The sequence below is a fragment of the Coffea arabica genome, chromosome 11e (assembly GCF_036785885.1).
Source record: "Coffea arabica cultivar ET-39 chromosome 11e, Coffea Arabica ET-39 HiFi, whole genome shotgun sequence".
Taxonomy (NCBI): domain Eukaryota; kingdom Viridiplantae; phylum Streptophyta; class Magnoliopsida; order Gentianales; family Rubiaceae; genus Coffea; species Coffea arabica.
In genome coordinates, this window is record NC_092331.1 from 32,332,450 (window position 1) to 32,359,975 (window position 27,526).

A 27,526-nucleotide genomic window follows, 5' to 3' on the forward strand; every position below is an offset into this window, starting at 1 on the left:
TTTAATTTATTTTAGATTTGATTTGGAATCATTTATTTAAATTTTTATTACTTGATTATGTAATTAGTTTTGTGAGAAATTGATTTTATTAGAAATTACAGTGATAAATTAATAAATTAAAATTAAGTTTCGGGTCATTTCGGGTCGACCCGCCGCCCCGTAAACCTGAAATCTTCGGGTTCGGGTCAGCATACCTGACCCGTCACGGGTTGGCGGGTCGGGGTTCGGGTCAACAGATTTTCTGACGGGTCTGTTGACCCGAACCCGACCCGCCAACCTGATTTGGACCCGAATTGCCACCCCTGACTGCAAGCGTGAAGGATTGATTTCATGATAATTTAGAGTTGCGGGATGAGGGAAAAAAACAGGGTGCAAATCAATAACAAAAAAAAATAAAGTAAATAAATAAAAGGATAAGAGGAAAATGCTTGAATTGACGCTTAAAATGAATTTCGGTCTAGAAAAGCCACACTGCTTCGCAGGACGGGGTAGTTTAAAAGAATAAAGCGAAAGGAACATGGCGGATGCGACCATACCAGCACTAATGCACCGGATCCCATCAGAACTCCGAAGTTAAGCGTGCTTGGGCGAGAGTGGTACTAGGATGGGTGACCCCCTGGGAAGTCCTCGTGTTGCACCCCTCTCTTTTTTGTTTCGAAATCCAAATTTCCTATTCGTTCTTTATCCTGTAGTAATTTAGCTCCGTCGGAACGATTGCTTTATATTTTGCTTCTTGTCGAAGCATGAAGGCGGGTCTGAAGGCGCGAGACAAATCAGGAACGGTACGGCTCGACCAAAGCCCGGATCGTCGCTCAAATTTGTCGGCGCAAATGTATCACCGCAACTAGGGGTGGCAATTTTCGACACGACCTGAAAACACGACACGAGCATAACACGAAATTAATGGGTTTGGGTTGAGGTTTCGGGAATTCGGGTCAGAATCGGGTTGGACCCGATGAACCCGAAAAGAAAACCGGTCGATTTCGGGTCAACCCGTGGTGACCTGATATGACCCGATATGACCCGTTTACGAGTTAAAAATAATTTAATAAACATAAAAATAATTTTATCTAACTAAACTAAGTTATTCTTTTTTTCAAAGGCATTAATTACTTAATCCTAAACGAATTTATTTAATTTGTGTGAAGTTGAAATTATTATACTTGGACAAATAATATATTATATTATTTTTCACTTTTATATTGTTTTAATTTATTTTATATTTTGCTTGGGATAAAACACTTTTACGGTGTTTAATTTATTTTAGATTTGATTTGGAATCATTTATTTAAATTTTTATTACTTGATTATGTAATTAGTTTTGTGAGAAATTGATTTTATTAGAAAATACAGTGATAAATTAATAAATTAAAATTAAGTTTCGGGTCATTTCGGGTCGACCCGCCGCCCCGTAAACCTGAAATCTTCGGGTTCGGGTCAGCATACCTGACCCGTCACGGGTTGGCGGGTCGGGGTTCGGGTCAACAGATTTTCTGGCGGGTCTGTTGACCCGAACCCGACCCGCCAACCTGATTTGGACCCGAATTGCCACCCCTGACTGCAAGCGTGAAGGATTGATTTCATGATAATTTAGAGTTGCGGGATGAGGGAAAAAAACAGGGTGCAAATCAATAACAAAAAAAAATATAAAGTAAATAAATAAAAGGATAAGAGGAAAATGCTTGAATTGACGCTTAAAATGAATTTCGGTCTAGAAAAGCCACACTGCTTCGCAGGACTGGGTAGTTTAAAGGAATAAAGCGAAAGAAAAATGGCGCGTGCGATCATACCGGCATTAATGCACCGGATCCCATCAGAACTCCGAAGTTAAGCGTGCTTAGGCGAGAGTAGTACTAGGATGGGTGACCCCCTGGGAAGTCCTCGTGTTGCACCCCTCTCATTTTTGTTTCGAAATCCAAATTTCCTATTCGTTCTTTATCCTGTAGTAATTTAGCTCCGTCGGAACGACTGCTTTATATTTTGCTTCTTGTCGAAGCATGAAGGCGGGTCTGAAGGCGCGAGACAAATCAGGAACGGTATTGCTCGATCAAAGCCCGGATCGTCGCTCAAATTTGTCGGCGCAAATGTATCACCGCAAGCGTGAAGGATTGATTTCATGATAATTTAGAGTTGCGGGATGAGGGACAAAAATAAGGTGCAAATCAATAACAAAAAAAAAATAAAGTAAATAAATAAAAGGATAAGAGTAAAATGCTTGAATTGACGCTTAAAATGAATTTCGGTCTAGAAAAGCCACACTGCTTCGCAGGACTGGGTAGTTTAAAGGAATAAAGCGAAAGAAAAATGGCGCGTGCGATCATACCGGCATTAATGCACCGGATCCCATCAGAACTCCGAAGTTAAGCGTGCTTAGGCGAGAGTAGTACTAGGATGGGTGACCCCCTGGGAAGTCCTCGTGTTGCACCCCTCTCATTTTTGTTTCGAAATCCAAATTTCCTATTCGTTCTTTATCCTGTAGTAATTTAGCTCCGTCGGAACGACTGCTTTATATTTTGCTTCTTGTCGAAGCATGAAGGCGGGTCTGAAGGCGCGAGACAAATCAGGAACGGTATTGCTCGATCAAAGCCCGGATCGTCGCTCAAATTTGTCGGCGCAAATGTATCACCGCAAGCGTGAAGGATTGATTTCATGATAATTTTGAGTTGCGGGATGAGGGAAAAAAATAAGGTGCAAATCAATAACAAAAAAAATATAAAGTAAATAAATAATAGGATAAGAGGAAAATGCTTGAATCGAAGCTTAAAATGAATTTCGGTCTAGAAAAGCCACACTGTTTCGCAGCACGGGGTGGTTTAAAAGAATAAAGCGAAAGGAACATGGCGGGTGCGATCATACCAGCACTAATGCACCGGATCCCATCAGAACTCCGAAGTTATGCGTGCTTGGGCGAGAGTGGTACTAGGATGGGTGACCCCCTGGGAAGTCCTCGTGTTGCACCCCTCTCTTTTTTGTTTCGAAATCCAAATTTCCTATTCGTTCTTTATCCTGTAGTAATTTAGCTCCGTCGGAACGATTGCTTTATATTTTGCTTCTTGTCGAAGCATGAAGGCGGGTCTGAAGGCGCGAGACAAATCAGGAACGGTACGGCTCGATCAAAGCCCGGATCGTCGCTCAAATTTGTCGGCGCAAATGTATCACCGCAAGCGTGAAGGATTGATTTCATGATAATTTAGAGTTGCGGGATGAGGGAAAAAAATAAGGTGCAAATCAATAACAAAAAAAATATAAAGTAAATAAATAAAAGGATAAGAGGAAAATGCTTGAATTGAAGCTTAAAATGAATTTCGGTCTAGAAAAGCCACACTGTTTCGCAGCACGGGGTGGTTTAAAAGAATAAAGCGAAAGGAACATGGCGGGTGCGATCATACCAGCACTATTGCACCGGATCCCATCAGAACTCCAAAGTTAAGCGTGCTTGGGCGAGAGTAGTACTAGGATGGGTGACCCCCTGGGAAGTCCTCGTGTTGCACCCCTCTCTTTTTTGTTTCGAAATCCAAATTTCCTATTCGTTCTTTATCCTGTAGTAATTTAGCTCCGTCGGAACGATTGCTTTATATTTTGCTTCTTGTCGAAGCATGAAGGCGGGTCTGAAGGCGCGAGACAAATCAGGAACGGTACGGCTCGATCAAAGCCCGGATCGTCGCTCAAATTTGTCGGCGCAAATGTATCACCGCAACTAGGGGTGGCAATTTTCGACACGACCTGAAAACACGATACGAGCCTAACACGAAATTAATGGGTTTGGGTTGAGGTTTCGGGAATTCGGGTCAGAATCCGGTTGGACCCGATGAACCCGAAAAGAAAACCGGTCGATTTCGGGTCAACCCGTGGTGACCTGATATGACCCGATATGACCCGTTTACGAGTTAAAAATAATTTAATAAACATAAAAATAATTTTATCTAACTAAACTAAGTTATTCTTTTTTTCAAAGGCATTAATTACTTAATCCTAAACGAATTTATTTAATTTGTGTGAAGTTGAAATTATTATACTTGGACAAATAATATATTATATTATTTTTCACTTTTATATTGTTTTAATTTATTTTATATTTTGCTTGGGATAAAACACTTTTACGGTGTTTAATTTATTTTAGATTTGATTTGGAATCATTTATTTAAATTTTTATTACTTGATTATGTAATTAGTTTTGTGAGAAATTGATTTTATTAGAAATTACAGTGATAAATTAATAAATTAAAATTAAGTTTCGGGTCATTTCGGGTCGACCCGCCGCCCCGTAAACCTGAAATCTTCGGGTTCGGGTCAGCATACCTGACCCGTCACGGGTTGGCGGGTCGGGGTTCGGGTCAACAGATTTTCTGGCGGGTCTGTTGACCCGAACCCGACCCGCCAACCTGATTTGGACCCGAATTGCCACCCCTGACTGCAAGCGTGAAGGATTGATTTCATGATAATTTAGAGTTGCGGGATGAGGGAAAAAAATAGGGTGCAAATCAATAACAAAAAGAAAAATAAAGTAAATAAATAAAAGGATAAGAGGAAAATGCTTGAATTGACGCTTAAAATGAATTTCGGTCTAGAAAAGCCACACTGCTTCGCAGGACGGGGTAGTTTAAAAGAATAAAGCGAAAGGAACATGGCGGGTGCGACCATACCAGCACTAATGCACCGGATCCCATCAGAACTCCGAAGTTAAGCGTGCTTGGGCGAGAGTGGTACTAGGATGGGTGACCCCCTGGGAAGTCCTCGTGTTGCACCCCTCTCTTTTTTGTTTCGAAATCCAAATTTCCTATTCGTTCTTTATCCTGTAGTAATTTAGCTCCGTCGGAACGATTGCTTTATATTTTGCTTCTTGTCGAAGCATGAAGGCGGGTCTGAAGGCGCGAGACAAATCAGGAACGGTACGGCTCGATCAAAGCCCGGATCGTCGCTCAAATTTGTCGGCGCAAATGTATCACCGCAACTAGGGGTGGCAATTTTCGACACGACCTGAAAACACGATACGAGCCTAACACGAAATTAATGGGTTTGGGTTGAGGTTTCGGGAATTCGGGTCAGAATCCGGTTGGACCCGATGAACCCGAAAAGAAAACCGGTCGATTTCGGGTCAACCCGTGGTGACCTGATATGACCCGATATGACCCGTTTACGAGTTAAAAATAATTTAATAAACATAAAAATAATTTTATCTAACTAAACTAAGTTATTCTTTTTTTCAAAGGCATTAATTACTTAATCCTAAACGAATTTATTTAATTTGTGTGAAGTTGAAATTATTATACTTGGACAAATAATATATTATATTATTTTTCACTTTTATATTGTTTTAATTTATTTTATATTTTGCTTGGGATAAAACACTTTTACGGTGTTTAATTTATTTTAGATTTGATTTGGAATCATTTATTTAAATTTTTATTACTTGATTATGTAATTAGTTTTGTGAGAAATTGATTTTATTAGAAATTACAGTGATAAATTAATAAATTAAAATTAAGTTTCGGGTCATTTCGGGTCGACCCGCCGCCCCGTAAACCTGAAATCTTCGGGTTCGGGTCAGCATACCTGACCCGTCACGGGTTGGCGGGTCGGGGTTCGGGTCAACAGATTTTCTGGCGGGTCTGTTGACCCGAACCCGACCCGCCAACCTGATTTGGACCCGAATTGCCACCCCTGACTGCAAGCGTGAAGGATTGATTTCATGATAATTTAGAGTTGCGGGATGAGGGAAAAAAACAGGGTACAAATCAATAACAAAGAGAAAAATAAAGTAAATAAATAAAAGGATAAGAGGAAAATGCTTGAATTGACGCTTAAAATGAATTTCGGTCAAGAAAAGCCACACTGCTTCGCAGGACGGGGTAGTTTAAAAGAATAAAGCGAAAGGAACATGGCTGGTGCGACCATACCAGCACTAATGCACCGGATCCCATCAGAACTCCGAAGTTAAGCGTGCTTGGGCGAGAGTAGTACTAGGATGGGTGACCCCCTGGGAAGTCCTCGTGTTGCACCCCTCTCTTTTTTGTTTCGAAATCCAAATTTCCTATTCGTTCTTTATCCTGTAGTAATTTAGCTCCGTCGGAACGATTGCTTTATATTTTGCTTCTTGTCGAAGCATGAAGGCGGGTCTGAAGGCGCGAGACAAATCAGGAACGGTACGGCTCGATCAAAGCCCGGATCGTCGCTCAAATTTGTCGGCGCAAATGTATCACCGCAACTAGGGGTGGCAATTTTCGACACGACCTGAAAACACGACACGAGCCTAACACGAAATTAATGGGTTTGGGTTGAGGTTTCGGGAATTCGGGTCAGAATCGGGTTGGACCCGATGAACCCGAAAAGATAACCGGTCGATTTCGGGTCAACCCGTGGTGACCTGATATGACCCGATATGACCCGTTTACGAGTTAAAAATAATTTAATAAACATAAAAATAATTTTATCTAACTAAACTAAGTTATTCTTTTTTTCAAAGGCATTAATTACTTAATCCTAAACGAATTTATTTAATTTGTGTGAAGTTGAAATTATTATACTTGGACAAATAATATATTATATTATTTTTCACTTTTATATTGTTTTAATTTATTTTATATTTTGCTTGGGATAAAACACTTTTACGGTGTTTAATTTATTTTAGATTTGATTTGGAATCATTTATTTAAATTTTTATTACTTGATTATGTAATTAGTTTTGTGAGAAATTGATTTTATTAGAAATTACAGTGATAAATTAATAAATTAAAATTAAGTTTCGGGTCATTTCGGGTCGACCCGCAGCCCCGTAAACCTGAAATCTTCGGGTTCGGGTCAGCATACCTGACCCGTCACGGGTTGGCGGGTCGGGGTTCGGGTCAACAGACCCGCCAGAAAATCTGTTGACCCGAACCCGACCCGCCAACCTGATTTGGACCCGAATTGCCACCCCTGACTGCAAGCGTGAAGGATTGATTTCATGATAATTTAGAGTTGCGGGATGAGGGAAAAAAACAGGGTGCAAATCAATAACAAAAAGAAAAATAAAGTAAATAAATAAAAGGATAAGAGGAAAATGCTTGAATTGACGCTTAAAATGAATTTCGGTCTAGAAAAGCCACACTGCTTCGCAGGACGGGGTAGTTTAAAAGAATAAAGCGAAAGGAACATGGCGGGTGCGACCATACCAGCACTAATGCACCGGATCCCATCAGAACTCCGAAGTTAAGCGTGCTTGGGCGAGAGTGGTACTAGGATGGGTGACCCCCTGGGAAGTCCTCGTGTTGCACCCCTCTCTTTTTTGTTTCGAAATCCAAATTTCCTATTCGTTCTTTATCCTGTAGTAATTTAGCTCCGTCGGAACGATTGCTTTATATTTTGCTTCTTGTCGAAGCATGAAGGCGGGTCTGAAGGCGCGAGACAAATCAGGAACGGTACGGCTCGATCAAAGCCCGGATCGTCGCTCAAATTTGTCGGCGCAAATGTATCACCGCAACTAGGGGTGGCAATTTTCGACACGACCTGAAAACACGATACGAGCCTAACACGAAATTAATGGGTTTGGGTTGAGGTTTCGGGAATTCGGGTCAGAATCCGGTTGGACCCGATGAACCCGAAAAGAAAACCGGTCGATTTCGGGTCAACCCGTGGTGACCTGATATGACCCGATATGACCCGTTTACGAGTTAAAAATAATTTAATAAACATAAAAATAATTTTATCTAACTAAACTAAGTTATTCTTTTTTTCAAAGGCATTAATTACTTAATCCTAAACGAATTTATTTAATTTGTGTGAAGTTGAAATTATTATACTTGGACAAATAATATATTATATTATTTTTCACTTTTATATTGTTTTAATTTATTTTATATTTTGCTTGGGATAAAACACTTTTACGGTGTTTAATTTATTTTAGATTTGATTTGGAATCATTTATTTAAATTTTTATTACTTGATTATGTAATTAGTTTTGTGAGAAATTGATTTTATTAGAAATTACAGTGATAAATTAATAAATTAAAATTAAGTTTCGGGTCATTTCGGGTCGACCCGCCGCCCCGTAAACCTGAAATCTTCGGGTTCGGGTCAGCATACCTGACCCGTCACGGGTTGGCGGGTCGGGGTTCGGGTCAACAGATTTTCTGGCGGGTCTGTTGACCCGAACCCGACCCGCCAACCTGATTTGGACCCGAATTGCCACCCCTGACTGCAAGCGTGAAGGATTGATTTCATGATAATTTAGAGTTGCGGGATGAGGGAAAAAAATAGGGTGCAAATCAATAACAAAAAGAAAAATAAAGTAAATAAATAAAAGGATAAGAGGAAAATGCTTGAATTGACGCTTAAAATGAATTTCGGTCTAGAAAAGCCACACTGCTTCGCAGGACGGGGTAGTTTAAAAGAATAAAGCGAAAGGAACATGGCGGGTGCGACCATACCAGCACTAATGCACCGGATCCCATCAGAACTCCGAAGTTAAGCGTGCTTGGGCGAGAGTGGTACTAGGATGGGTGACCCCCTGGGAAGTCCTCGTGTTGCACCCCTCTCTTTTTTGTTTCGAAATCCAAATTTCCTATTCGTTCTTTATCCTGTAGTAATTTAGCTCCGTCGGAACGATTGCTTTATATTTTGCTTGTTGTCGAAGCATGAAGGCGGGTCTGAAGGCGCGAGACAAATCAGGAACGGTACGGCTCGATCAAAGCCCGGATCGTCGCTCAAATTTGTCGGCGCAAATGTATCACCGCAACTAGGGGTGGCAATTTTCGACACGACCTGAAAACACGATACGAGCCTAACACGAAATTAATGGGTTTGGGTTGAGGTTTCGGGAATTCGGGTCAGAATCCGGTTGGACCCGATGAACCCGAAAAGAAAACCGGTCGATTTCGGGTCAACCCGTGGTGACCTGATATGACCCGATATGACCCGTTTACGAGTTAAAAATAATTTAATAAACATAAAAATAATTTTATCTAACTAAACTAAGTTATTCTTTTTTTCAAAGGCATTAATTACTTAATCCTAAACGAATTTATTTAATTTGTGTGAAGTTGAAATTATTATACTTGGACAAATAATATATTATATTATTTTTCACTTTTATATTGTTTTAATTTATTTTATATTTTGCTTGGGATAAAACACTTTTACGGTGTTTAATTTATTTTAGATTTGATTTGGAATCATTTATTTAAATTTTTATTACTTGATTATGTAATTAGTTTTGTGAGAAATTGATTTTATTAGAAATTACAGTGATAAATTAATAAATTAAAATTAAGTTTCGGGTCATTTCGGGTCGACCCGCCGCCCCGTAAACCTGAAATCTTCGGGTTCGGGTCAGCATACCTGACCCGTCACGGGTTGGCGGGTCGGGGTTCGGGTCAACAGATTTTCTGGCGGGTCTGTTGACCCGAACCCGACCCGCCAACCTGATTTGGACCCGAATTGCCACCCCTGACTGCAAGCGTGAAGGATTGATTTCATGATAATTTAGAGTTGCGGGATGAGGGAAAAAAACAGGGTACAAATCAATAACAAAGAGAAAAATAAAGTAAATAAATAAAAGGATAAGAGGAAAATGCTTGAATTGACGCTTAAAATGAATTTCGGTCAAGAAAAGCCACACTGCTTCGCAGGACGGGGTAGTTTAAAAGAATAAAGCGAAAGGAACATGGCTGGTGCGACCATACCAGCACTAATGCACCGGATCCCATCAGAACTCCGAAGTTAAGCGTGCTTGGGCGAGAGTAGTACTAGGATGGGTGACCCCCTGGGAAGTCCTCGTGTTGCACCCCTCTCTTTTTTGTTTCGAAATCCAAATTTCCTATTCGTTCTTTATCCTGTAGTAATTTAGCTCCGTCGGAACGATTGCTTTATATTTTGCTTCTTGTCGAAGCATGAAGGCGGGTCTGAAGGCGCGAGACAAATCAGGAACGGTACGGCTCGATCAAAGCCCGGATCGTCGCTCAAATTTGTCGGCGCAAATGTATCACCGCAACTAGGGGTGGCAATTTTCGACACGACCTGAAAACACGACACGAGCCTAACACGAAATTAATGGGTTTGGGTTGAGGTTTCGGGAATTCGGGTCAGAATCGGGTTGGACCCGATGAACCCGAAAAGATAACCGGTCGATTTCGGGTCAACCCGTGGTGACCTGATATGACCCGATATGACCCGTTTACGAGTTAAAAATAATTTAATAAACATAAAAATAATTTTATCTAACTAAACTAAGTTATTCTTTTTTTCAAAGGCATTAATTACTTAATCCTAAACGAATTTATTTAATTTGTGTGAAGTTGAAATTATTATACTTGGACAAATAATATATTATATTATTTTTCACTTTTATATTGTTTTAATTTATTTTATATTTTGCTTGGGATAAAACACTTTTACGGTGTTTAATTTATTTTAGATTTGATTTGGAATCATTTATTTAAATTTTTATTACTTGATTATGTAATTAGTTTTGTGAGAAATTGATTTTATTAGAAATTACAGTGATAAATTAATAAATTAAAATTAAGTTTCGGGTCATTTCGGGTCGACCCGCAGCCCCGTAAACCTGAAATCTTCGGGTTCGGGTCAGCATACCTGACCCGTCACGGGTTGGCGGGTCGGGGTTCGGGTCAACAGACCCGCCAGAAAATCTGTTGACCCGAACCCGACCCGCCAACCTGATTTGGACCCGAATTGCCACCCCTGACTGCAAGCGTGAAGGATTGATTTCATGATAATTTAGAGTTGCGGGATGAGGGAAAAAAACAGGGTGCAAATCAATAACAAAAAGAAAAATAAAGTAAATAAATAAAAGGATAAGAGGAAAATGCTTGAATTGACGCTTAAAATGAATTTCGGTCTAGAAAAGCCACACTGCTTCGCAGGACGGGGTAGTTTAAAAGAATAAAGCGAAAGGAACATGGCGGGTGCGACCATACCAGCACTAATGCACCGGATCCCATCAGAACTCCGAAGTTAAGCGTGCTTGGGCGAGAGTGGTACTAGGATGGGTGACCCCCTGGGAAGTCCTCGTGTTGCACCCCTCTCTTTTTTGTTTCGAAATCCAAATTTCCTATTCGTTCTTTATCCTGTAGTAATTTAGCTCCGTCGGAACGATTGCTTTATATTTTGCTTCTTGTCGAAGCATGAAGGCGGGTCTGAAGGCGCGAGACAAATCAGGAACGGTACGGCTCGATCAAAGCCCGGATCGTCGCTCAAATTTGTCGGCGCAAATGTATCACCGCAACTAGGGGTGGCAATTTTCGACACGACCTGAAAACACGATACGAGCCTAACACGAAATTAATGGGTTTGGGTTGAGGTTTCGGGAATTCGGGTCAGAATCCGGTTGGACCCGATGAACCCGAAAAGAAAACCGGTCGATTTCGGGTCAACCCGTGGTGACCTGATATGACCCGATATGACCCGTTTACGAGTTAAAAATAATTTAATAAACATAAAAATAATTTTATCTAACTAAACTAAGTTATTCTTTTTTTCAAAGGCATTAATTACTTAATCCTAAACGAATTTATTTAATTTGTGTGAAGTTGAAATTATTATACTTGGACAAATAATATATTATATTATTTTTCACTTTTATATTGTTTTAATTTATTTTATATTTTGCTTGGGATAAAACACTTTTACGGTGTTTAATTTATTTTAGATTTGATTTGGAATCATTTATTTAAATTTTTATTACTTGATTATGTAATTAGTTTTGTGAGAAATTGATTTTATTAGAAATTACAGTGATAAATTAATAAATTAAAATTAAGTTTCGGGTCATTTCGGGTCGACCCGCCGCCCCGTAAACCTGAAATCTTCGGGTTCGGGTCAGCATACCTGACCCGTCACGGGTTGGCGGGTCGGGGTTCGGGTCAACAGATTTTCTGGCGGGTCTGTTGACCCGAACCCGACCCGCCAACCTGATTTGGACCCGAATTGCCACCCCTGACTGCAAGCGTGAAGGATTGATTTCATGATAATTTAGAGTTGCGGGATGAGGGAAAAAAACAGGGTGCAAATCAATAACAAAAAAAAATAAAGTAAATAAATAAAAGGATAAGAGGAAAATGCTTGAATTGACGCTTAAAATGAATTTCGGTCTAGAAAAGCCACACTGCTTCGCAGGACGGGGTAGTTTAAAAGAATAAAGCGAAAGGAACATGGCGGGTGCGACCATACCAGCACTAATGCACCGGATCCCATCAGAACTCCGAAGTTAAGCGTGCTTGGGCGAGAGTGGTACTAGGATGGGTGACCCCCTGGGAAGTCCTCGTGTTGCACCCCTCTCTTTTTTGTTTCGAAATCCAAATTTCCTATTCGTTCTTTATCCTGTAGTAATTTAGCTCCGTCGGAACGATTGCTTTATATTTTGCTTCTTGTCGAAGCATGAAGGCGGGTCTGAAGGCGCGAGACAAATCAGGAACGGTACGGCTCGACCAAAGCCCGGATCGTCGCTCAAATTTGTCGGCGCAAATGTATCACCGCAACTAGGGGTGGCAATTTTCGACACGACCTGAAAACACGACACGAGCATAACACGAAATTAATGGGTTTGGGTTGAGGTTTCGGGAATTCGGGTCAGAATAGGGTTGGACCCGATGAACCCGAAAAGAAAACCGGTCGATTTTGGGTCAACCCGTGGTGACCTGATATGACCCGATATGACCCGTTTACGAGTTAAAAATAATTTAATAAACATAAAAATAATTTTATCTAACTAAACTAAGTTATTCTTTTTTTCAAAGGCATTAATTACTTAATCCTAAACGAATTTATTTAATTTGTGTGAAGTTGAAATTATTATACTTGGACAAATAATATATTATATTATTTTTCACTTTTATATTGTTTTAATTTATTTTATATTTTGCTTGGGATAAAACACTTTTACGGTGTTTAATTTATTTTAGATTTGATTTGGAATCATTTATTTAAATTTTTATTACTTGATTATGTAATTAGTTTTGTGAGAAATTGATTTTATTAGAAAATACAGCGATAAATTAATAAATTAAAATTAAGTTTCGGGTCATTTCGGGTCGACCCGCCGCCCCGTAAACCTGAAATCTTCGGGTTCGGGTCAGCATACCTGACCCGTCACGGGTTGGCGGGTCGGGGTTCGGGTCAACAGATTTTCTGGCGGGTCTGTTGACCCGAACCCGACCCACCAACCTGATTTGGACCCGAATTGCCACCCCTGACTGCAAGCGTGAAGGATTGATTTCATGATAATTTAGAGTTGCGGGATGAGGGAAAAAAACAGGGTGCAAATCAATAACAAAAAAAAAATAAAGTAAATAAATAAAAGGATAAGAGGAAAATGCTTGAATTGACGCTTAAAATGAATTTCGGTCTAGAAAAGCCACACTGCTTCGCAGGACGGGGTAGTTTAAAAGAATAAAGCGAAAGGAACATGGCGGGTGCGACCATACCAGCACTAATGCACCGGATCCCATCAGAACTCCGAAGTTAAGCGTGCTTGGGCGAGAGTGGTACTAGGATGGGTGACCCCCTGGGAAGTCCTCGTGTTGCACCCCTCTCTTTTTTGTTTCGAAATCCAAATTTCCTATTCGTTCTTTATCCTGTAGTAATTTAGCTCCGTCGGAACGATTGCTTTATATTTTGCTTCTTGTCGAAGCATGAAGGCGGGTCTGAAGGCGCGAGACAAATCAGGAACGGTACGGCTCGACCAAAGCCCGGATCGTCGCTCAAATTTGTCGGCGCAAATGTATCACCGCAACTAGGGGTGGCAATTTTCGACACGACCTGAAAACACGACACGAGCCTAACACGAAATTAATGGGTTTGGGTTGAGGTTTCGGGAATTCGGGTCAGAATCGGGTTGGACCCGATGAACCCGAAAAGAAAACCGGTCGATTTCGGGTCAACCCGTGGTGACCTGATATGACCCGATATGACCCGTTTACGAGTTAAAAATAATTTAATAAACATAAAAATAATTTTATCTAACTAAACTAAGTTATTCTTTTTTTCAAAGGCATTAATTACTTAATCCTAAACGAATTTATTTAATTTGTGTGAAGTTGAAATTATTATACTTGGACAAATAATATATTATATTATTTTTCACTTTTATATTGTTTTAATTTATTTTATATTTTGCTTGGGATAAAACACTTTTACGGTGTTTAATTTATTTTAGATTTGATTTGGAATCATTTATTTAAATTTTTATTACTTGATTATGTAATTAGTTTTGTGAGAAATTGATTTTATTAGAAATTACAGTGATAAATTAATAAATTAAAATTAAGTTTCGGGTCATTTCGGGTCTACCCGCCGCCCCGTAAACCTGAAATCTTCGGGTTCGGGTCAGCATACCTGACCCGTCACGGGTTGGCGGGTCGGGGTTCGGGTCAACAGATTTTCTGGCGGGTCTGTTGACCCGAACCCGACCCGCCAACCTGATTTGGACCCGAATTGCCACCCCTAACTGCAAGCGTGAAGGATTGATTTCATGATAATTTAGAGTTGCGGGATGAGGGAAAAAAACAGGGTGCAAATCAATAACAAAAAAAAATATAAAGTAAATAAATAAAAGGATAAGAGGAAAATGCTTGAATTGACGCTTAAAATGAATTTCGGTCTAGAAAAGCCACACTGCTTCGCAGGACTGGGTAGTTTAAAGGAATAAAGCGAAAGAAAAATGGCGCGTGCGATCATACCGGCATTAATGCACCGGATCCCATCAGAACTCCGAAGTTAAGCGTGCTTAGGCGAGAGTAGTACTAGGATGGGTGACCCCCTGGGAAGTCCTCGTGTTGCACCCCTCTCATTTTTGTTTCGAAATCCAAATTTCCTATTCGTTCTTTATCCTGTAGTAATTTAGCTCCGTCGGAACGACTGCTTTATATTTTGCTTCTTGTCGAAGCATGAAGGCGGGTCTGAAGGCGCGAGACAAATCAGGAACGGTATTGCTCGATCAAAGCCCGGATCGTCGCTCAAATTTGTCGGCGCAAATGTATCACCGCAAGCGTGAAGGATTGATTTCATGATAATTTAGAGTTGCGGGATGAGGGACAAAAATAAGGTGCAAATCAATAACAAAAAAAAAATAAAGTAAATAAATAAAAGGATAAGAGTAAAATGCTTGAATTGACGCTTAAAATGAATTTCGGTCTAGAAAAGCCACACTGCTTCGCAGGACTGGGTAGTTTAAAGGAATAAAGCGAAAGAAAAATGGCGCGTGCGATCATACCGGCATTAATGCACCGGATCCCATCAGAACTCCGAAGTTAAGCGTGCTTAGGCGAGAGTAGTACTAGGATGGGTGACCCCCTGGGAAGTCCTCGTGTTGCACCCCTCTCATTTTTGTTTCGAAATCCAAATTTCCTATTCGTTCTTTATCCTGTAGTAATTTAGCTCCGTCGGAACGATTGCTTTATATTTTGCTTCTTGTCGAAGCATGAAGGCGGGTCTGAAGGCGCGAGACAAATCAGGAACGGTACGGCTCGATCAAAGCCCGGATCGTCGCTCAAATTTGTCGGCGCAAATGTATCACCGCAACTAGGGGTGGCAATTTTCGACACGACCTGAAAACACGACACGTGCCTAACACGAAATTAATGGGTTTGGGTTGAGGTTTCGGGAATTCGGGTCAGAATCGGGTTGGACCCGATGAACCCGAAAAGATAACCGGTCGATTTCGGGTCAACCCGTGGTGACCTGATATGACCCGATATGACCCGTTTACGAGTTAAAAATAATTTAATAAACATAAAAATAATTTTATCTAACTAAACTAAGTTATTCTTTTTTTCAAAGGCATTAATTACTTAATCCTAAACGAATTTATTTAATTTGTGTGAAGTTGAAATTATTATACTTGGACAAATAATATATTATATTATTTTTCACTTTTATATTGTTTTAATTTATTTTATATTTTGCTTGGGATAAAACACTTTTACGGTGTTTAATTTATTTTAGATTTGATTTGGAATCATTTATTTAAATTTTTATTACTTGATTATGTAATTAGTTTTGTGAGAAATTGATTTTATTAGAAATTACAGTGATAAATTAATAAATTAAAATTAAGTTTCGGGTCATTTCGGGTCGACCCGCAGCCCCGTAAACCTGAAATCTTCGGGTTCGGGTCAGCATACCTGACCCGTCACGGGTTGGCGGGTCGGGGTTCGGGTCAACAGATTTTCTGGCGGGTCTGTTGACCCGAACCCGACCCGCCACCCTGATTTGGACCCGAATTGCCACCCCTGACTGCAAGCGTGAAGGATTGATTTCATGATAATTTAGAGTTGCGGGATGAGGGAAAAAAACAGGGTGCAAATCAATAACAAAAAGAAAAATAAAGTAAATAAATAAAAGGATAAGAGGAAAATGCTTGAATTGACGCTGAAAATGAATTTCGGTCTAGAAAAGCCACACTGCTTCGCAGGACGGGGTAGTTTAAAAGAATAAAGCGAAAGGAACATGGCGGGTGCGACCATACCAGCACTAATGCACCGGATCCCATCAGAACTCCGAAGTTAAGCGTGCTTGGGCGAGAGTGGTACTAGGATGGGTGACCCCCTGGGAAGTCCTCGTGTTGCACCCCTCTCTTTTTTGTTTCGAAATCCAAATTTCCTATTCGTTCTTTATCCTGTAGTAATTTAGCTCCGTCGGAACGATTGCTTTATATTTTGCTTCTTGTCGAAGCATGAAGGCGGGTCTGAAGGCGCGAGACAAATCAGGAACGGTACGGCTCGATCAAAGCCCGGATCGTCGCTCAAATTTGTCGGCGCAAATGTATCACCGCAACTAGGGGTGGCAATTTTCGACACGACCTGAAAACACGATACGAGCCTAACACGAAATTAATGGGTTTGGGTTGAGGTTTCGGGAATTCGGGTCAGAATCCGGTTGGACCCGATGAATCCGAAAAGAAAACCGGTCGATTTCGGGTCAACCCGTGGTGACCTGATATGACCCGATATGACCCGTTTACGAGTTAAAAATAATTTAATAAACATAAAAATAATTTTATCTAACTAAACTAAGTTATTCTTTTTTTCAAAGGCATTAATTACTTAATCCTAAACGAATTTATTTAATTTGTGTGAAGTTGAAATTATTATACTTGGACAAATAATATATTATATTATTTTTCACTTTTATATTGTTTTAATTTATTTTATATTTTGCTTGGGATGAAACACTTTTACGGTGTTTAATTTATTTTAGATTTGATTTGGAATCATTTATTTAAATTTTTATTACTTGATTATGTAATTAGTTTTGTGAGAAATTGATTTTATTAGAAATTACAGTGATAAATTAATAAATTAAAATTAAGTTTCGGGTCATTTCGGGTCGACCCGCCGCCCCGTAAACCTGAAATCTTCGGGTTCGGGTCAGCATACCTGACCCGTCACGGGTTGGCGGGTCGGGGTTCGGGTCAACAGATTTTCTGACGGGTCTGTTGACCCGAACCCGACCCGCCAACCTGATTTGGACCCGAATTGCCACCCCTGACTGCAAGCGTGAAGGATTGATTTCATGATAATTTAGAGTTGCGGGATGAGGGAAAAAAACAGGGTGCAAATCAATAACAAAAAAAAATAAAGTAAATAAATAAAAGGATAAGAGGAAAATGCTTGAATTGACGCTTAAAATGAATTTCGGTCTAGAAAAGCCACACTGCTTCGCAGGACGGGGTAGTTTAAAAGAATAAAGCGAAAGGAACATGGCGGATGCGACCATACCAGCACTAATGCACCGGATCCCATCAGAACTCCGAAGTTAAGCGTGCTTGGGCGAGAGTGGTACTAGGATGGGTGACCCCCTGGGAAGTCCTCGTGTTGCACCCCTCTCTTTTTTGTTTCGAAATCCAAATTTCCTATTCGTTCTTTATCCTGTAGTAATTTAGCTCCGTCGGAACGATTGCTTTATATTTTGCTTCTTGTCGAAGCATGAAGGCGGGTCTGAAGGCGCGAGACAAATCAGGAACGGTACGGCTCGACCAAAGCCCGGATCGTCGCTCAAATTTGTCGGCGCAAATGTATCACCGCAACTAGGGGTGGCAATTTTCGACACGACCTGAAAACACGACACGAGCATAACACGAAATTAATGGGTTTGGGTTGAGGTTTCGGGAATTCGGGTCAGAATCGGGTTGGACCCGATGAACCCGAAAAGAAAACCGGTCGATTTCGGGTCAACCCGTGGTGACCTGATATGACCCGATATGACCCGTTTACGAGTTAAAAATAATTTAATAAACATAAAAATAATTTTATCTAACTAAACTAAGTTATTCTTTTTTTCAAAGGCATTAATTACTTAATCCTAAACGAATTTATTTAATTTGTGTGAAGTTGAAATTATTATACTTGGACAAATAATATATTATATTATTTTTCACTTTTATATTGTTTTAATTTATTTTATATTTTGCTTGGGATAAAACACTTTTACGGTGTTTAATTTATTTTAGATTTGATTTGGAATCATTTATTTAAATTTTTATTACTTGATTATGTAATTAGTTTTGTGAGAAATTGATTTTATTAGAAAATACAGTGATAAATTAATAAATTAAAATTAAGTTTCGGGTCATTTCGGGTCGACCCGCCGCCCCGTAAACCTGAAATCTTCGGGTTCGGGTCAGCATACCTGACCCGTCACGGGTTGGCGGGTCGGGGTTCGGGTCAACAGATTTTCTGGCGGGTCTGTTGACCCGAACCCGACCCGCCAACCTGATTTGGACCCGAATTGCCACCCCTGACTGCAAGCGTGAAGGATTGATTTCATGATAATTTAGAGTTGCGGGATGAGGGAAAAAAACAGGGTGCAAATCAATAACAAAAAAAAATATAAAGTAAATAAATAAAAGGATAAGAGGAAAATGCTTGAATTGACGCTTAAAATGAATTTCGGTCTAGAAAAGCCACACTGCTTCGCAGGACTGGGTAGTTTAAAGGAATAAAGCGAAAGAAAAATGGCGCGTGCGATCATACCGGCATTAATGCACCGGATCCCATCAGAACTCCGAAGTTAAGCGTGCTTAGGCGAGAGTAGTACTAGGATGGGTGACCCCCTGGGAAGTCCTCGTGTTGCACCCCTCTCATTTTTGTTTCGAAATCCAAATTTCCTATTCGTTCTTTATCCTGTAGTAATTTAGCTCCGTCGGAACGACTGCTTTATATTTTGCTTCTTGTCGAAGCATGAAGGCGGGTCTGAAGGCGCGAGACAAATCAGGAACGGTATTGCTCGATCAAAGCCCGGATCGTCGCTCAAATTTGTCGGCGCAAATGTATCACCGCAAGCGTGAAGGATTGATTTCATGATAATTTAGAGTTGCGGGATGAGGGACAAAAATAAGGTGCAAATCAATAACAAAAAAAAAATAAAGTAAATAAATAAAAGGATAAGAGTAAAATGCTTGAATTGACGCTTAAAATGAATTTCGGTCTAGAAAAGCCACACTGCTTCGCAGGACTGGGTAGTTTAAAGGAATAAAGCGAAAGAAAAATGGCGCGTGCGATCATACCGGCATTAATGCACCGGATCCCATCAGAACTCCGAAGTTAAGCGTGCTTAGGCGAGAGTAGTACTAGGATGGGTGACCCCCTGGGAAGTCCTCGTGTTGCACCCCTCTCATTTTTGTTTCGAAATCCAAATTTCCTATTCGTTCTTTATCCTGTAGTAATTTAGCTCCGTCGGAACGACTGCTTTATATTTTGCTTCTTGTCGAAGCATGAAGGCGGGTCTGAAGGCGCGAGACAAATCAGGAACGGTATTGCTCGATCAAAGCCCGGATCGTCGCTCAAATTTGTCGGCGCAAATGTATCACCGCAAGCGTGAAGGATTGATTTCATGATAATTTTGAGTTGCGGGATGAGGGAAAAAAATAAGGTGCAAATCAATAACAAAAAAAATATAAAGTAAATAAATAATAGGATAAGAGGAAAATGCTTGAATCGAAGCTTAAAATGAATTTCGGTCTAGAAAAGCCACACTGTTTCGCAGCACGGGGTGGTTTAAAAGAATAAAGCGAAAGGAACATGGCGGGTGCGATCATACCAGCACTAATGCACCGGATCCCATCAGAACTCCGAAGTTATGCGTGCTTGGGCGAGAGTGGTACTAGGATGGGTGACCCCCTGGGAAGTCCTCGTGTTGCACCCCTCTCTTTTTTGTTTCGAAATCCAAATTTCCTATTCGTTCTTTATCCTGTAGTAATTTAGCTCCGTCGGAACGATTGCTTTATATTTTGCTTCTTGTCGAAGCATGAAGGCGGGTCTGAAGGCGCGAGACAAATCAGGAACGGTACGGCTCGATCAAAGCCCGGATCGTCGCTCAAATTTGTCGGCGCAAATGTATCACCGCAAGCGTGAAGGATTGATTTCATGATAATTTAGAGTTGCGGGATGAGGGAAAAAAATAAGGTGCAAATCAATAACAAAAAAAATATAAAGTAAATAAATAAAAGGATAAGAGGAAAATGCTTGAATTGAAGCTTAAAATGAATTTCGGTCTAGAAAAGCCACACTGTTTCGCAGCACGGGGTGGTTTAAAAGAATAAAGCGAAAGGAACATGGCGGGTGCGATCATACCAGCACTATTGCACCGGATCCCATCAGAACTCCAAAGTTAAGCGTGCTTGGGCGAGAGTAGTACTAGGATGGGTGACCCCCTGGGAAGTCCTCGTGTTGCACCCCTCTCTTTTTTGTTTCGAAATCCAAATTTCCTATTCGTTCTTTATCCTGTAGTAATTTAGCTCCGTCGGAACGATTGCTTTATATTTTGCTTCTTGTCGAAGCATGAATGCGGGTCTGAAGGCGCGAGACAAATCAGGAACGGTACGGCTCGATCAAAGCTCGGATCGTCGCTCAAATTTGTCGGCGCAAATGTATCACCGCAAGCGTGAAGGATTGATTTCATGATAATTTAGAGTTGCGGGATGAGGGAAAAAAACAGGGTGCAAATCAATAACAAAGAGAAAAATAAAGTAAATAAATAAAAGGATAAGAGGAAAATGCTTGAATTGACGCTTAAAATGAATTTCGGTCTAGAAAAGCCACACTGCTTCGCAGGACGGGGTAGTTTAAAAGAATAAAGCGAAAGGAACATGGCTGGTGCGACCATACCAGCACTAATGCACCGGATCCCATCAGAACTCCGAAGTTAAGCGTGCTTGGGCGAGAGTAGTACTAGGATGGGTGACCCCCTGGGAAGTCCTTGTGTTGCACCCCTCTCATTTTTGTTTCGAAATCCAAATTTCCCATTCGTTCTTTATCCTGTAGTAATTTAGCTCCGTCGGAACGACTGCTTTATATTTTGCTTCTTGTCGAAGCATGAAGGCGGGTCTGAAGGCGCGAGACAAATCAGGAACGGTATTGCTCGATCAAAGCCCGGATCGTCGCTCAAATTTGTCGGCGCAAATGTATCACCGCAAGCGTGAAAGATTGATTTCATGATAATTTTGAGTTGCGGGATGAGGGAAAAAAATAAGGTGCAAATCAATAACAAAAAAAATATAAAGTAAATAAATAAAAGGATAAGAGGAAAATGCTTCAATCGAAGCTTAAAATGAATTTCGGTCTAGAAAAGCCACACTGTTTCGCAGCACGGGGTGGTTTAAAAGAATAAAGCGAAAGGAACATGGCGGGTGCGATCATACCAGCACTAATGCACCGGATCCCATCAGAACTCCGAAGTTAAGCGTGCTTGGGCGAGAGTGGTACTAGGATGGGTGACCCCCTGGGAAGTCCTCGTGTTGCACCCCTCTCTTTTTTGTTTCGAAATCCAAATTTCCTATTCGTTCTTTATCCTGTAGTAATTTAGCTCCGTCGGAACGATTGCTTTATATTTTGCTTCTTGTCGAAGCATGAAGGCGGGTCTGAAGGCGCGAGACAAATCAGGAACGGTACGGCTCGATCAAAGCCCGGATCGTCGCTCAAATTTGTCGGCGCAAATGTATCACCGCAACTAGGGGTGGCAATTTTCGACACGACCTGAAAACACGATACGAGCCTAACACGAAATTAATGGGTTTGGGTTGAGGTTTCGGGAATTCGGGTCAGAATCCGGTTGGACCCGATGAACCCGAAAAGAAAACCGGTCGATTTCGGGTCAACCCGTGGTGACCTGATATGACCCGATATGACCCGTTTACGAGTTAAAAATAATTTAATAAACATAAAAATAATTTTATCTAACTAAACTAAGTTATTCTTTTTTTCAAAGGCATTAATTACTTAATCCTAAACGAATTTATTTAATTTGTGTGAAGTTGAAATTATTATACTTGGACAAATAATATATTATATTATTTTTCACTTTTATATTGTTTTAATTTATTTTATATTTTGCTTGGGATAAAACACTTTTACGGTGTTTAATTTATTTTAGATTTGATTTGGAATCATTTATTTAAATTTTTATTACTTGATTATGTAATTAGTTTTGTGAGAAATTGATTTTATTAGAAATTACAGTGATAAATTAATAAATTAAAATTAAGTTTCGGGTCATTTCGGGTCGACCCGCCGCCCCGTAAACCTGAAATCTTCGGGTTCGGGTCAGCATACCTGACCCGTCACGGGTTGGCGGGTCGGGGTTCGGGTCAACAGATTTTCTGGCGGGTCTGTTGACCCGAACCCGACCCGCCAACCTGATTTGGACCCGAATTGCCACCCCTGACTGCAAGCGTGAAGGATTGATTTCATGATAATTTAGAGTTGCGGGATGAGGGAAAAAAACAGGGTGCAAATCAATAACAAAAAAAAAATAAAGTAAATAAATAAAAGGATAAGAGGAAAATGCTTGAATTGACGCTTAAAATGAATTTCGGTCTAGAAAAGCCACACTGCTTCGCAGGACGGGGTAGTTTAAAAGAATAAAGCGAAAGGAACATGGCGGGTGCGACCATACCAGCACTAATGCACCGGATCCCATCAGAACTCCGAAGTTAAGCGTGCTTGGGCGAGAGTGGTACTAGGATGGGTGACCCCCTGGGAAGTCCTCGTGTTGCACCCCTCTCTTTTTTGTTTCGAAATCCAAATTTCCTATTCGTTCTTTATCCTGTAGTAATTTAGCTCCGTCGGAACGATTGCTTTATATTTTGCTTCTTGTCGAAGCATGAAGGCGGGTCTGAAGGCGCGAGACAAATCAGGAACGGTACGGCTCGATCAAAGCCCGGATCGTCGCTCAAATTTGTCGGCGCAAATGTATCACCGCAACTAGGGGTGGCAATTTTCGACACGACCTGAAAACACGATACGAGCCTAACACGAAATTAATGGGTTTGGGTTGAGGTTTCGGGAATTCGGGTCAGAATCCGGTTGGACCCGATGAACCCGAAAAGAAAACCGGTCGATTTCGGGTCAACCCGTGGTGACCTGATATGACCCGATATGACCCGTTTACGAGTTAAAAATAATTTAATAAACATAAAAATAATTTTATCTAACTAAACTAAGTTATTCTTTTTTTCAAAGGCATTAATTACTTAATCCTAAACGAATTTATTTAATTTGTGTGAAGTTGAAATTATTATACTTGGACAAATAATATATTATATTATTTTTCACTTTTATATTGTTTTAATTTATTTTATATTTTGCTTGGGATAAAACACTTTTACGGTGTTTAATTTATTTTAGATTTGATTTGGAATCATTTATTTAAATTTTTATTACTTGATTATGTAATTAGTTTTGTGAGAAATTGATTTTATTAGAAATTACAGTGATAAATTAATAAATTAAAATTAAGTTTCGGGTCATTTCGGGTCGACCCGCCGCCCCGTAAACCTGAAATCTTCGGGTTCGGGTCAGCATACCTGACCCGTCACGGGTTGGCGGGTCGGGGTTCGGGTCAACAGATTTTCTGGCGGGTCTGTTGACCCGAACCCGACCCGCCAACCTGATTTGGACCCGAATTGCCACCCCTGACTGCAAGCGTGAAGGATTGATTTCATGATAATTTAGAGTTGCGGGATGAGGGAAAAAAACAGGGTGCAAATCAATAACAAAGAGAAAAATAAAGTAAATAAATAAAAGGATAAGAGGAAAATGCTTGAATTGACGCTTAAAATGAATTTCGGTCAAGAAAAGCCACACTGCTTCGCAGGACGGGGTAGTTTAAAAGAATAAAGCGAAAGGAACATGGCTGGTGCGACCATACCAGCACTAATGCACCGGATCCCATCAGAACTCCGAAGTTAAGCGTGCTTGGGCGAGAGTAGTACTAGGATGGGTGACCCCCTGGGAAGTCCTCGTGTTGCACCCCTCTCTTTTTTGTTTCGAAATCCAAATTTCCTATTCGTTCTTTATCCTGTAGTAATTTAGCTCCGTCGGAACGATTGCTTTATATTTTGCTTCTTGTCGAAGCATGAAGGCGGGTCTGAAGGCGCGAGACAAATCAGGAACGGTACGGCTCGATCAAAGCCCGGATCGTCGCTCAAATTTGTCGGCGCAAATGTATCACCGCAACTAGGGGTGGCAATTTTCGACACGATCTGAAAACACGACACGAGCCTAACACGAAATTAATGGGTTTGGGTTGAGGTTTCGGGAATTCGGGTCAGAATCGGGTTGGACCCGATGAACCCGAAAAGATAACCGGTCGATTTCGGGTCAACCCGTGGTGACCTGATATGACCCGATATGACCCGTTTACGAGTTAAAAATAATTTAATAAACATAAAAATAATTTTATCTAACTAAACTAAGTTATTCTTTTTTTCAAAGGCATTAATTACTTAATCCTAAACGAATTTATTTAATTTGTGTGAAGTTGAAATTATTATACTTGGACAAATAATATATTATATTATTTTTCACTTTTATATTGTTTTAATTTATTTTATATTTTGCTTGGGATAAAACACTTTTACGGTGTTTAATTTATTTTAGATTTGATTTGGAATCATTTATTTAAATTTTTATTACTTGATTATGTAATTAGTTTTGTGAGAAATTGATTTTATTAGAAATTACAGTGATAAATTAATAAATTAAAATTAAGTTTCGGGTCATTTCGGGTCGACCCGCCGCCCCGTAAACCTGAAATCTTCGGGTTCGGGTCAGCATACCTGACCCGTCACGGGTTGGCGGGTCGGGGTTCGGGTCAACAGATTTTCTGGCGGGTCTGTTGACCCGAACCCGACCCGCCAACCTGATTTGGACCCGAATTGCCACCCCTGACTGCAAGCGTGAAGGATTGATTTCATGATAATTTAGAGTTGCGGGATGAGGGAAAAAAACAGGGTGCAAATCAATAACAAAAAAAAAATAAAGTAAATAAATAAAAGGATAAGAGGAAAATGCTTGAATTGACGCTTAAAATGAATTTCGGTCTAGAAAAGCCACACTGCTTCGCAGGACGGGGTAGTTTAAAAGAATAAAGCGAAAGGAACATGGCGGGTGCGACCATACCAGCACTAATGCACCGGATCCCATCAGAACTCCGAAGTTAAGCGTGCTTGGGCGAGAGTGGTACTAGGATGGGTGACCCCCTGGGAAGTCCTCGTGTTGCACCCCTCTCTTTTTTGTTTCGAAATCCAAATTTCCTATTCGTTCTTTATCCTGTAGTAATTTAGCTCCGTCGGAACGATTGCTTTATATTTTGCTTCTTGTCGAAGCATGAAGGCGGGTCTGAAGGCGCGAGACAAATCAGGAACGGTACGGCTCGATCAAAGCCCGGATCGTCGCTCAAATTTGTCGGCGCAAATGTATCACCGCAACTAGGGGTGGCAATTTTCGACACGACCTGAAAACACGACACGAGCCTAACACGAAATTAATGGGTTTGGGTTGAGGTTTCGGGAATTCGGGTCAGAATCGGGTTGGACCCGATGAACCCGAAAAGATAACCGGTCGATTTCGGGTCAACCCGTGGTGACCTGATATGACCCGATATGACCCGTTTACGAGTTAAAAATAATTTAATAAACATAAAAATAATTTTATCTAACTAAACTAAGTTATTCTTTTTTTCAAAGGCATTAATTACTTAATCCTAAACGAATTTATTTAATTTGTGTGAAGTTGAAATTATTATACTTGGACAAATAATATATTATATTATTTTTCACTTTTATATTGTTTTAATTTATTTTATATTTTGCTTGGGATAAAACACTTTTACGGTGTTTAATTTATTTTAGATTTGATTTGGAATCATTTATTTAAATTTTTATTACTTGATTATGTAATTAGTTTTGTGAGAAATTGATTTTATTAGAAATTACAGTGATAAATTAATAAATTAAAATTAAGTTTCGGGTCATTTCGGGTCGACCCGCCGCCCCGTAAACCTGTAATCTTCGGGTTCGGGTCAGCATACCTGACCCGTCACGGGTTGGAGGGTCGGGGTTCGGGTCAACAGATTTTCTGGCGGGTCTGTTGACCCGAACCTGACCCGCCAACCTGATTTGGACCCGAATTGCCACCCCTGACTGCAAGCGTGAAGGATTGATTTCATGATAATTTAGAGTTGCGGGATGAGGGAAAAAAACAGGGTGCAAATCAATAATAAAAAAAAATAAAGTAAATAAATAAAAGGATAAGAGGAAAATGCTTGAATTGACGCTTAAAATGAATTTCGGTCTAGAAAAGCCACACTGCTTCGCAGGACGGGGTAGTTTAAAAGAATAAAGCGAAAGGAACATGGCGGGTGCGACCATACCAGCACTAATGCACCGGATCCCATCAGAACTCCGAAGTTAAGCGTGCTTGGGCGAGAGTGGTACTAGGATGGGTGACCCCCTGGGAAGTCCTCGTGTTGCACCCCTCTCTTTTTTGTTTCGAAATCCAAATTTCCTATTCGTTCTTTATCCTGTAGTAATTTAGCTCCGTCGGAACGATTGCTTTATATTTTGCTTCTTGTCGAAGCATGAAGGCGGGTCTGAAGGCGCGAGACAAATCAGGAACGGTACGGCTCGATCAAAGCCCGGATCGTCGCTCAAATTTGTCGGCGCAAATGTATCACCGCAACTAGGGGTGGCAATTTTCGACACGACCTGAAAACACGACACGAGCCTAACACGAAATTAATGGGTTTGGGTTGAGGTTTCGGGAATTCGGGTCAGAATCGGGTTGGACCCGATGAACCCGAAAAGATAACCGGTCGATTTCGGGTCAACCCGTGGTGACCTGATATGACCCGATATGACCCGTTTACGAGTTAAAAATAATTTAATAAACATAAAAATAATTTTATCTAACTAAACTAAGTTATTCTTTTTTTCAAAGGCATTAATTACTTAATCCTAAACGAATTTATTTAATTTGTGTGAAGTTGAAATTATTATACTTGGACAAATAATATATTATATTATTTTTCACTTTTATATTGTTTTAATTTATTTTATATTTTGCTTGGGATAAAACACTTTTACGGTGTTTAATTTATTTTAGATTTGATTTGGAATCATTTATTTAAATTTTTATTACTTGATTATGTAATTAGTTTTGTGAGAAATTGATTTTATTAGAAATTACAGTGATAAATTAATAAATTAAAATTAAGTTTCGGGTCATTTCGGGTCGACCCGCCGCCCCGTAAACCT

At 40.3% G+C, this 27,526-nt stretch overlaps 27 non-coding genes across 27 annotated transcripts; all 27 read left to right on the forward strand.

Annotated features, from left to right (window-relative positions):
• Nucleotides 1-522: 522 nt before the first annotated feature.
• LOC140031104 (5S ribosomal RNA) lies at nucleotides 523-641 on the forward strand. Its single transcript, XR_011835025.1, has one exon. It is a non-coding gene; the product is annotated as a 5S ribosomal RNA (ribosomal RNA).
• Nucleotides 642-1,776: 1,135 nt separating this feature from the next.
• On the forward strand, nucleotides 1,777-1,895 carry LOC140032038 (5S ribosomal RNA). The gene has a single exon (XR_011835964.1). It is a non-coding gene; the product is annotated as a 5S ribosomal RNA (ribosomal RNA).
• A 414-nt stretch (nucleotides 1,896-2,309) lies between these two features.
• On the forward strand, nucleotides 2,310-2,428 carry LOC140032039 (5S ribosomal RNA). Its single transcript, XR_011835965.1, has one exon. It is a non-coding gene; the product is annotated as a 5S ribosomal RNA (ribosomal RNA).
• Nucleotides 2,429-2,842: 414 nt separating this feature from the next.
• On the forward strand, nucleotides 2,843-2,961 carry LOC140031641 (5S ribosomal RNA). The gene has a single exon (XR_011835563.1). It is a non-coding gene; the product is annotated as a 5S ribosomal RNA (ribosomal RNA).
• Nucleotides 2,962-3,375: 414 nt separating this feature from the next.
• On the forward strand, nucleotides 3,376-3,494 carry LOC140031072 (5S ribosomal RNA). Its single transcript, XR_011834993.1, has one exon. It is a non-coding gene; the product is annotated as a 5S ribosomal RNA (ribosomal RNA).
• A 1,135-nt stretch (nucleotides 3,495-4,629) lies between these two features.
• Nucleotides 4,630-4,748, forward strand: LOC140030577 (5S ribosomal RNA). The gene has a single exon (XR_011834492.1). It is a non-coding gene; the product is annotated as a 5S ribosomal RNA (ribosomal RNA).
• A 1,135-nt stretch (nucleotides 4,749-5,883) lies between these two features.
• Nucleotides 5,884-6,002, forward strand: LOC140030050 (5S ribosomal RNA). Its single transcript, XR_011833964.1, has one exon. It is a non-coding gene; the product is annotated as a 5S ribosomal RNA (ribosomal RNA).
• A 1,135-nt stretch (nucleotides 6,003-7,137) lies between these two features.
• LOC140030578 (5S ribosomal RNA) lies at nucleotides 7,138-7,256 on the forward strand. Its single transcript, XR_011834493.1, has one exon. It is a non-coding gene; the product is annotated as a 5S ribosomal RNA (ribosomal RNA).
• A 1,135-nt stretch (nucleotides 7,257-8,391) lies between these two features.
• LOC140030579 (5S ribosomal RNA) lies at nucleotides 8,392-8,510 on the forward strand. Its single transcript, XR_011834494.1, has one exon. It is a non-coding gene; the product is annotated as a 5S ribosomal RNA (ribosomal RNA).
• Nucleotides 8,511-9,645: 1,135 nt separating this feature from the next.
• On the forward strand, nucleotides 9,646-9,764 carry LOC140030052 (5S ribosomal RNA). Its single transcript, XR_011833966.1, has one exon. It is a non-coding gene; the product is annotated as a 5S ribosomal RNA (ribosomal RNA).
• A 1,135-nt stretch (nucleotides 9,765-10,899) lies between these two features.
• Nucleotides 10,900-11,018, forward strand: LOC140030580 (5S ribosomal RNA). Its single transcript, XR_011834495.1, has one exon. It is a non-coding gene; the product is annotated as a 5S ribosomal RNA (ribosomal RNA).
• A 1,133-nt stretch (nucleotides 11,019-12,151) lies between these two features.
• LOC140030581 (5S ribosomal RNA) lies at nucleotides 12,152-12,270 on the forward strand. Its single transcript, XR_011834496.1, has one exon. It is a non-coding gene; the product is annotated as a 5S ribosomal RNA (ribosomal RNA).
• A 1,134-nt stretch (nucleotides 12,271-13,404) lies between these two features.
• LOC140030583 (5S ribosomal RNA) lies at nucleotides 13,405-13,523 on the forward strand. Its single transcript, XR_011834498.1, has one exon. It is a non-coding gene; the product is annotated as a 5S ribosomal RNA (ribosomal RNA).
• Nucleotides 13,524-14,658: 1,135 nt separating this feature from the next.
• Nucleotides 14,659-14,777, forward strand: LOC140032041 (5S ribosomal RNA). Its single transcript, XR_011835967.1, has one exon. It is a non-coding gene; the product is annotated as a 5S ribosomal RNA (ribosomal RNA).
• A 414-nt stretch (nucleotides 14,778-15,191) lies between these two features.
• Nucleotides 15,192-15,310, forward strand: LOC140032042 (5S ribosomal RNA). Its single transcript, XR_011835968.1, has one exon. It is a non-coding gene; the product is annotated as a 5S ribosomal RNA (ribosomal RNA).
• Nucleotides 15,311-16,445: 1,135 nt separating this feature from the next.
• On the forward strand, nucleotides 16,446-16,564 carry LOC140030584 (5S ribosomal RNA). The gene has a single exon (XR_011834499.1). It is a non-coding gene; the product is annotated as a 5S ribosomal RNA (ribosomal RNA).
• Nucleotides 16,565-17,697: 1,133 nt separating this feature from the next.
• On the forward strand, nucleotides 17,698-17,816 carry LOC140031105 (5S ribosomal RNA). The gene has a single exon (XR_011835026.1). It is a non-coding gene; the product is annotated as a 5S ribosomal RNA (ribosomal RNA).
• Nucleotides 17,817-18,951: 1,135 nt separating this feature from the next.
• LOC140032043 (5S ribosomal RNA) lies at nucleotides 18,952-19,070 on the forward strand. Its single transcript, XR_011835969.1, has one exon. It is a non-coding gene; the product is annotated as a 5S ribosomal RNA (ribosomal RNA).
• A 414-nt stretch (nucleotides 19,071-19,484) lies between these two features.
• On the forward strand, nucleotides 19,485-19,603 carry LOC140032044 (5S ribosomal RNA). Its single transcript, XR_011835970.1, has one exon. It is a non-coding gene; the product is annotated as a 5S ribosomal RNA (ribosomal RNA).
• A 414-nt stretch (nucleotides 19,604-20,017) lies between these two features.
• On the forward strand, nucleotides 20,018-20,136 carry LOC140031642 (5S ribosomal RNA). The gene has a single exon (XR_011835564.1). It is a non-coding gene; the product is annotated as a 5S ribosomal RNA (ribosomal RNA).
• Nucleotides 20,137-20,550: 414 nt separating this feature from the next.
• On the forward strand, nucleotides 20,551-20,669 carry LOC140031073 (5S ribosomal RNA). Its single transcript, XR_011834994.1, has one exon. It is a non-coding gene; the product is annotated as a 5S ribosomal RNA (ribosomal RNA).
• A 415-nt stretch (nucleotides 20,670-21,084) lies between these two features.
• Nucleotides 21,085-21,203, forward strand: LOC140030773 (5S ribosomal RNA). Its single transcript, XR_011834692.1, has one exon. It is a non-coding gene; the product is annotated as a 5S ribosomal RNA (ribosomal RNA).
• Nucleotides 21,204-21,617: 414 nt separating this feature from the next.
• Nucleotides 21,618-21,736, forward strand: LOC140030749 (5S ribosomal RNA). Its single transcript, XR_011834668.1, has one exon. It is a non-coding gene; the product is annotated as a 5S ribosomal RNA (ribosomal RNA).
• Nucleotides 21,737-22,870: 1,134 nt separating this feature from the next.
• Nucleotides 22,871-22,989, forward strand: LOC140030585 (5S ribosomal RNA). Its single transcript, XR_011834500.1, has one exon. It is a non-coding gene; the product is annotated as a 5S ribosomal RNA (ribosomal RNA).
• A 1,135-nt stretch (nucleotides 22,990-24,124) lies between these two features.
• On the forward strand, nucleotides 24,125-24,243 carry LOC140030053 (5S ribosomal RNA). Its single transcript, XR_011833967.1, has one exon. It is a non-coding gene; the product is annotated as a 5S ribosomal RNA (ribosomal RNA).
• Nucleotides 24,244-25,377: 1,134 nt separating this feature from the next.
• On the forward strand, nucleotides 25,378-25,496 carry LOC140030586 (5S ribosomal RNA). Its single transcript, XR_011834501.1, has one exon. It is a non-coding gene; the product is annotated as a 5S ribosomal RNA (ribosomal RNA).
• Nucleotides 25,497-26,629: 1,133 nt separating this feature from the next.
• Nucleotides 26,630-26,748, forward strand: LOC140030587 (5S ribosomal RNA). Its single transcript, XR_011834502.1, has one exon. It is a non-coding gene; the product is annotated as a 5S ribosomal RNA (ribosomal RNA).
• Nucleotides 26,749-27,526: the final 778 nt, after the last annotated feature.